The sequence below is a fragment of the Dermochelys coriacea genome, chromosome 9, assembly GCF_009764565.3.
Source record: "Dermochelys coriacea isolate rDerCor1 chromosome 9, rDerCor1.pri.v4, whole genome shotgun sequence".
NCBI classification, from domain to species: domain Eukaryota; kingdom Metazoa; phylum Chordata; order Testudines; family Dermochelyidae; genus Dermochelys; species Dermochelys coriacea.
In genome coordinates, this window is record NC_050076.1 from 52,789,859 (window position 1) to 52,798,202 (window position 8,344).

At 44.6% G+C, this 8,344-nt stretch overlaps 1 protein-coding gene and 1 pseudogene across 3 annotated transcripts in view; both read right to left on the bottom strand.

The window, feature by feature from the left end:
* Nucleotides 1-2,531, bottom strand: part of DZIP1L (DAZ interacting zinc finger protein 1 like) — a 39,956-nt gene extending 37,425 nt beyond the window's left edge. For 2 of the 3 annotated variants that reach the window (XM_043492574.1, XM_043492573.1), the window contains exon 1: nt 2,180-2,530. The gene's annotated coding sequence lies outside the window, so the exon portion shown is untranslated. Of the gene's footprint in view, nt 1-2,179 lie in introns of all 3 variants that reach the window. The other variant, XM_043492575.1, reaches the window with a different exon arrangement.
* A 2,950-nt stretch (nt 2,532-5,481) lies between these two features.
* LOC119860902 lies at nt 5,482-7,737 on the bottom strand (annotated as a pseudogene).
* Between the last annotated feature and the right edge of the window lie 607 nt (nt 7,738-8,344).

Consider the following 8,344-nt stretch of genomic DNA (forward strand, 5'->3'; position numbering starts at 1 on the left):
CACAAAACCAACATGAAAAGAACATTACTGAGTTTTCAAAGGCAAGCATTTAAAAGCTAAGAATTGCCAGAATTGAGGCTGTCTTTACAATCTTCATTTAGCTCTTCTTGAGCACTATGGCATGGTCTTTAATTACATGATCATATACTAATACAGACACAACATTAATGCTGGCATTTTCTGACTTTTGCATGTTCATCTTTGCAACCTAAATAGTATTTTTAACATAGGTTTTTGTGTGTAATGTGTAACTAGATCTACAACTAGGTTTGGAAGGATTAGATTTTTATCGGTAAATGTCGGCAAATGTTGATTTCACTATACACATACAAACCAACAAAAATATTTCCATAGATAATAATCAAAATATACAGGAAGGTAAAGGAAGAAAAATGTGGCTTGAGAACTTATTAGGTTCTGATTTAACAATATTTACATTGTATATTGTGATGTGATGTTTGACAGTTTGTTTTAACAATTAGAAAACTAGAGGCAGGTTATTGGAGGGGCTGAGGGCCTTCCCCCTCCTCTTACTTATTTGTATTATCAAAGCACCTGGGAGCCCACAGTGCTAGGTGCTTTACAAACCCACAAGTAAAAGACAGTCCCTGCACTAGGGAATATACAATCTAAAGATTATTCAGTTAAGGTCTGTAAAGCACTTTGAACATGCAAAGGATGTAAGTCAGTGTTAAGTATTATCAATTATTATCAAATCTTCCACCAACATTGTTTCCTACCCCTTCATTTCCATTCCCACCCCCCATCCTTCCCCCACTATCTGAGCATTCTAGGGACATTCTGGTTATTTTGTTGGCCTTTTTTTCCCTTCTGAAAGGCATTCGAGCTGTGGGGAAGACTAAAGCACCCCATTCACACAAGAGGAGCCAGCAGCTTCTCCCCCCACCCCCACCCTGCTTATTTGGAAATGTGTCCCTTGGAAAAAAGTTCCCAAATGCTGGCAACTGTATTACAGCGGAATAGTATAGGGTGGCCCTCAATTCTCAATCCTCACTCTAGGGCTACCACCTGAACAGTATTTGATCAGCCTGGCCATTTTTTTAAATAGATTTGCCAGTTGCCAGAAAAATAATTTAATCTGCTCGTTTTTTTTACTTGGGTCTAAAGATTTGCATTATTCTGCCAATACACTGGGATACATAAAAGTGTCTGTGTCCAGCTAGAGATCCTGCAGTGTTCCCACTTCCCCAGTTTAAGTGATAACAGATCGAAACTGTTGAAAAGAGAGCAGCTGTCCGCCCACCAACACACAAGCGCAGTGTGTGTGTGTGTGTGTGTGTGTGTGTAAGAGGGTTTGAGTCACAGGAGAGTGAGGAAACCTGTCATATTATCAGTCTTATCTATATGTGTTCTATCTCTAGATACTATAAATGGCTGTTGGGGGGCGGGGAGGGTGTTGTGGAGTTGCCTTGGGGGTTGGGGTTGCAGTGGGCTTGCTTTGGAGGGTGCTGTGTTTTTTGCATTTCAAAGGTGGTGAAATATCCCACTGGCTTCAGAACCAGATTACAGACTTCAGGATTTGGGGTCTGGTTCAGAAACTGCTTAGCAGGCTAATAGCCCTCCTCCAGACCCAGAGTGAGTGACAGCAGAGTGCCGTCCCCTCCTTTCTTGGCAGGGTATACTTGCTCCAGACCTCCCTTCCTGGGGAAGCCACACAAAACTCTCTTTCTCCTGCATGGATGCAACAGGAACACCCTCTAACTGCTGAAGCAAACCAGGGATTCCGTGTGCAGATCCCAGGCCTCATGGGCTGGTTGTAAAAAATCTCCACTGTCTGCAAACCTAGCACACAGCCAAGTGGAGGTGGAGTGGGATGTACCCGGGCTCGGTTAGCCTGCTAGAGACATGACACAGCAGCTAATACTTAACCAAGCGGAACCTCTGCAATACTTCCTTTTCCAAAGCACGAGTGCGAACAGAAGCTCTTTCCAACTAACACAGTGTTTTTCAGGGATCGGTCCATGCACGGCCCCAGTCCCTGAGATCTCTCTGACACTGTTTAGGAAAGCAGCAAGCTTGACCCTGGTATCAAAAAGGTTGAGAAACGCTGGCCTGAGCCCTCCTCTGAGCTAGACTTTTACATACAGTATTTATTACTCGACCGGCCAGGAGAGACTGCAAATCCCAGCCCTAGGACACAAGAAAAGCAAATCCTTACCTGTCCTCAGAGAGGGAGAGTTTGGAAAGAGTCTAGAATGGTCGCCTTGGAGTGATGAACGCAGAGGGTTAAAGTGGTTTCCTAACACAGAAGGGCCATGCAAAGCTGCATGGAAAACAGGGAGGGTTTCCTGTGCTGTAACCCTACACCCCTCCCTGCATCTCCCACCGGGAAATTCAAAGCCACCCAAGAAAAGCAGCTGTCAGTGCTGAGCTCAAGCAAAATCCCAGTTCCCTTGTCCCAGCACAGGGAGAAATATACAGCTCAGCCTATGCGCTGATGAAAGCAGCCTGCCCCGCCTCCCCTTCCCTGGAGAAGGCTTCTCCAGGGAAAAACAAATGATAAAATGCTCCCTAACGCCAAGCTGTTGCTCTGGCAACACTTGGTTTGACTCTCCTCTACCATGTAGCCTCTTGACACTGGTGTAGCTTTAGGTATTTCAGTGCAGTTACTCCTGATTGACTGTGATGAGTGAGAGGAGAATCAGGCCCCATGATTTAAGGGAACAGAGCTCAGGGTTCACTGTGCGTGTGCGTGTATATGTGTACATACTCCTGCTAGTTAATTCTACTGTAACTTGTGCAGCATAGAAAAGGCTACAGATTGCAGTCCACTGGTTAGCGGTTGTGTTTACAAAAGACACCATATCACAGATGGCAAACATTTGATAATGGGTTATTAAACTGCCATCCCTTGGGCTTTGGATTTCTAAACAGCCTTTCAAGCAGAACAGAAACAGATTTGCTATTTAGACTTGTTTGAGGTCTGGGCTTGAAAGGATTTGAATTAACAGTGGGAAAGAATCCAGCTTACATTTACTTAGAAAGAAATGTAACCCCCTAATAAAAAGCCAGGAGACTAAAAGCTGGGAAGACCTTCTGCTGTTGTGGCTTGCAAATCATACCACAGGGAAGATAGGGGGAGGGTTTGTTTGTACCACAGAGTGGAGGTAAACATCATGGTGAATTACAAGGGGTGAGGATGAAAGATCGTGTCATTCTTCTCCTAAGGTGTAGCTACACTGCAGCTGGAGGTATAATTTCCAGGACAGGTGTAAGGATTTAGGGATGAGGGCCCAGGTCTGCAGAGCCTGGGACTCCACCACCCAGAGCCCATGCAAAGTCACAGCCAGGGAGCATGGTGGAGAGTAGGAGCTGTAGGATGTACAGCCCAGGTGGCGCAGAGTGACAGTACCCTGTGGCCCTTTGATTGGCCAGGAGCCCTATTTAAACCCTGGAGGGTGCCCCAGGAAGCTGACTCCTGACTGCAGCCCAGTGTTATTTCGGGTCTCTGACCCTGACTGACTTTGATCCCGACTCTTATTTATTGAACTTAGATCTAGCAATTCCTCTGACCACTGTCCCTGCTGTGTGGATCCCAGCCCAGCTGTAACTGCTTGGCCACACTACCTGTGCCATGGTCTCTTACATTATGTAAATATCCATGTGCTTCCTCTGATTGAGCTAACATGCTAAAAACAGCTGTGTAGCCACAGCCTGGCAGAGGCTAACTGCCTGCAGATGTACCAAAAGGTCATGCTTTCTCTGTTCCAATGCGTATTTAATTATTATTACAAAGTGGACCAAGCTTCATCAGGAGAGACTCTCACATCAGAATACCCCATAGTTCAGAGGCTTGGTCAGTCCCCTGAGAGGTGGGAAGCCTAGGGTACAATCCCTTCCCCTTGCCAGGCAGAGGGGGGAATTGAACTGGTGTCCCCTTCAGCTGGTGTGAGTTCCCTAACCACTGAGCTAAAGGTTATAAGGGAGGCCTCCTTCCACTGCCCATTTTGTGCAGAATTAAGAATGCTCAGAGCACACTTACCAGACTGGGCACTGCAGGCAGTGCATATGACTGGAGGCAGAAACTTAAGTGCCAGGGGAACTTAAAATCATGAGTTCAGCACCTACAGGGTTAGGCAGTAGCTGAATGGGGGTTTTGTGGATTGCAGTAGTGCCTAAATCTGGGCTTTAGGTGCCTAGGTTCTGTTGGGGATCTAAGCCTTCATCTCCATGCCTTAGTTCTGCAGCTGTACAATGGGGAGAATAGCACTTCCCATCCTCACTAGTTGTTGGGAGATGAAATTCAATAATTTAAGTGAGCAGCCCAAATGCTGTAAGAATGGGGCCACATAAGTACTTAGATATATTACAAAACAATGAATAAACAACCCCCTTTCCTCTTCACTCCATCCCAAAAGCTTGAAGGAGGCTTGAGAGGGGAATACAAATTCAGTGCCACTGGAGTGGGTTAGATATTTTATTTATGTGTGCATTTAAAAATGTCACTGCCCAGAAGGTAGGGTACATAGCTGAAGCAGAAGAGAGGAAAAATAAACAATGTAAATGAACACTTGGAGTGGGGGAAGTTTGAGCTACAATTGATGGTCATTATATTCATTATTACTGAACATTGATATTATAGTAGCACCAAGAGGCCTCGGCCAGTTTGGAGCTTCATTGCACAAAGTGCTGTACAACCACACATCAAATGGCAGGGAAAAATTTCCAAAAGCATCTAAGGGGCCAGATTTTTAAAGGCATTTAGGCACCTAAAGATGCAGATAGATGCCTAATGGGATTTGCAAAAGCACTTTTTTGCATCTGTAGACACCAAATATCTTTGAAAATCTGACCCTTGTGTTCCTAGGTCGCACTGATTTTCAGTGGATATTTGGCTCCCAAAGCCAGCATGACTTGCAAATGGAATTCTGGCTCCTAGATCACTTAGAATCATAGAATCATAGAATATCAGGGTTGGAAGGGACCCCAGAAGGTCATCTAGTCCAACCCCCTGCTCAAAGCAGGACCAAGTCCCAGTTAAATCATCCCAGCTAGGGCTTTGTCAAGCCTGACCTTAAAAACCTCTAAGGAAGGAGATTCTACCACCTCCCTTAGCTGCTTTGGAAAATTTTACCCTAAAGGACAAAACATACTTACCATTAGTGATGATGTGATATTTACACCCCCACCTTCCTACACATTTTTTGGGGGGATAGCTCAATGGTTTGAGCATTGGCTAGCTAAACCCAGGGTTGTAAGTTCAATTCTTGAGGGGGCCATTTAGGGATCTGGGGTAAAAATTGGGGATTGGTCCTGCTTTGAGCAAGGGGGTAGACTAGCTTATCTTCTGAGGTCCCTTCCAACCCTGATTTTCTATGATTTCATTAGATCCTGGGGAAACTTGGCAGAAGAGGTGGTTTCTGAGAGACTCTCATACAAAGTGGTCTGCAGACAGAAAATGGCTGAGTCACTGACTAAGAGGAGGTACACATAGTCCTGTGACTAAAATAAACTGCACAATCAGGGCTGGAAAGGACACCTTGTTCTGCTAGATCCAGTCATTGTCTTATTTTGTTGCATATGACCACTGCCTCTTGTGCCTTGAATAAGTGCCTTATAAGGGGTGGGGCAGTATGTTTTTTTACATATTTTCTACTAACATCTTACTTCCTGCAACCACAGTTGTGTTCCTTGTTCATGAAGTTCCACAGGTGCAAAACATAGGAGCCATTGAAGTCAGGGCTTGTATCCCAGACCCTGTAGTACTGCCTCCATGCTGAGTACGGGATGGGGTAGAAATGCTGAGGATGTAAGAAGGAAATGTTCTGACAGCTCTGATCCTCCACATTATGGAAATTGGTCAGGTTGCACAAGGCTTGCAGCCTCCTCGTCATTAAGAGGGGACCTTGATTTCCTCAAATGCGTCCATTGTAGTTTTGAACAAAATCTTTCATGCAATCCCAAATGAACCAGTGATGGTGAGGAAAGCCAAAAATCCCATTGCTGGAGAACTGGGAAGCCTGGGCTGCCAGGAAGTTTGTCACTGGAATAGGCCTGATGGAAATGACATCTGTGTCCGTGTAGATCCCACCGTATTTCCAGATGAGTGCAAGTCTGCTGGCATCAGGGCTGATATGAACCCAGTGCTTTTCTTGGGTTGCGTTTACCTGCAGAGTTGGAAAGGGATCATAAAGATGCAATGGACTCCACTTCGAAACACCTGATCCCATTAGCTATATATTCTATAAAACTTTCAGTGTCTATCCTTACTTTAATCCCTTTAAAAGTAATGGCTGATTTTCTTTTTCAGCTATGAAACTTTGCTGGAAAAAGGCAAGAGCAGATGTAGGTTTTGTTCAACCTGATTCTACAAGTGTTTCCAAGGTGCAGTAAACTCCAAGGAAACCTGCAACATTTATGAAATAATGAGAATATGAATCATGAACTGTAGTTTCCACACAAACAACCTCCCCCATCTCAATTTACACACTCACTGTCTGATACCAAGCCCATGGGATTCAATTGAAAGATTCTCATTGATTTCAATGAGCTTTGGAATAGGCCCTTCCTGACAATCTCGAAAAAGAGGATAAAAAGTGAGAGAGAAAAACAGGCCTTGGGTTATGCTGGTGCATGGAGGGCTGGTGTACCTGTATAGCAGCCAGGTCCCCTGTTTATTCTCCAGACTCTCCACTTCCATTTAAAAATAAAATAATGACGTCCTTAGCTATAATGGTTGCCAATAGACCCATGAAAACATAAAACAAGTGCAGAATAATGCAGTGATGTCTGCCTGAGTTTTCAGACAGGACTCAAAGGACTCAGAACAAGAATTCAAAGGAGTGTGAACTCCCTGAACATCAGTTCCGAGAGGCCTGGTTGGAGCTTGGAAGAGCATCACTGCCTTTTTTCCCCCCCAAAATTGACCTCTGAATCACCCTCTCACTTCTAGAGTTTGTCCCCAGACATTTTCATTGCTGCGTCTGATACCTTTAACAAGCACTGAAATCATTTTCACAAACTTTAAAAGCTCACTTTAAATTCATGCTGACTGAAATTTTTCAAATACAACTTTTTAATCAATACATTGCCTTTTTTGAAAAAAATGGTGATTAACCATATTTTATCAAAACGGTTAATCAAAATCATTATTGAAATGTTCCATTTACCATAACTCCTGTCATCAGGAAATGGTAAATGTCCATAACAATTTCAATAAATATTTTGACTAACGCATGGCAAACTGTCATGAACAAGGGGTTGATATTGGGTGCAACAAAATGACAACAGCTTCAAAAAAAGTGCAAAAATGTTCTTTTAATTTTCTACCACCTCTACTTTAAATCTTGTTCAAAAACATTTCCTCTCACCTTGTGATACCATGGCAGCAGGTGTGTCTCCTGGAACAAAGTTTCCATCTGGAAAGGAAAAATGAAGACATTCTTCATAGCAGATAAAAGTGAGAAGCCTGCATAAGTGGAATTTGAATCCAGCCATGTGCTATTGTTCAGCCCTTTCATGAAGAAAACAGGTCTGTCATGGTAGATCCTGGCAGCAGACTCCACAGAACATGAAACCAGTGGAGGAGGCTCAAGGCGATCTGATCTCCACAAAGATGATGCTTCTGCTCTGGCTCATAACATCCTCTTGCGTCAGGAATCGCTTAGCAATAGGCATGCATGAGAAGATGCAGCCAGACTGCAAGGAGAGTTTATAGAAAAGGGCAAAGACAAAGACAAGAAGGAACCAGAGCACTATTTGGAACGCCTTCAACATTCTTGCTTTTCCTTGGACATCTGAGTCTTAATAAAAAAAACAAATAAACAGAGTCAATGTCTGTGGGTCATTGTTTATCGCTGGGAGAAAAAATATGACAGGACAGGATTTCAAAAATTATTACCTTAGGCTTATTTCTTAGGAGATTGACAGCATATTACAAAACTGGGGACTCAAGAGTTAAACTAAATCACATACCTGAGTTGGCATCAGCCTCTGACTCACGCTGCAGTTTATGAAAATGACTTGTTAACCGTCTATAGCAGTGGTTCCCAAACTTGTTCCGCCGCTTGTTCAGGGAAAGCCCCTGGCGGGCCAGGCCGGTTTGTTTACCTGCTGCGTCTGCGGACTTGGCTGATCGTGGCTCCCAGTGGCCGCGGTTCGCTGCTCCAGGCCCATGGGAGCTGCTGGAAGCAGTGGCCAGTACGGCCCTTGGTCCGTGCCACTTCCAGCAGCTCCCATTGGCCTGCGGCCACTGGGAGCCGCGATCGGCCGAACCTGCGGACGCGGCAGGTAAACAAACCGGCCCGGCCCGCCAGGGGCTTTCCCTGCACAAGTAGCGGAACAAGTTTGGGACCACTGGTCTATGGGTTGGAGCCCTGAAGTT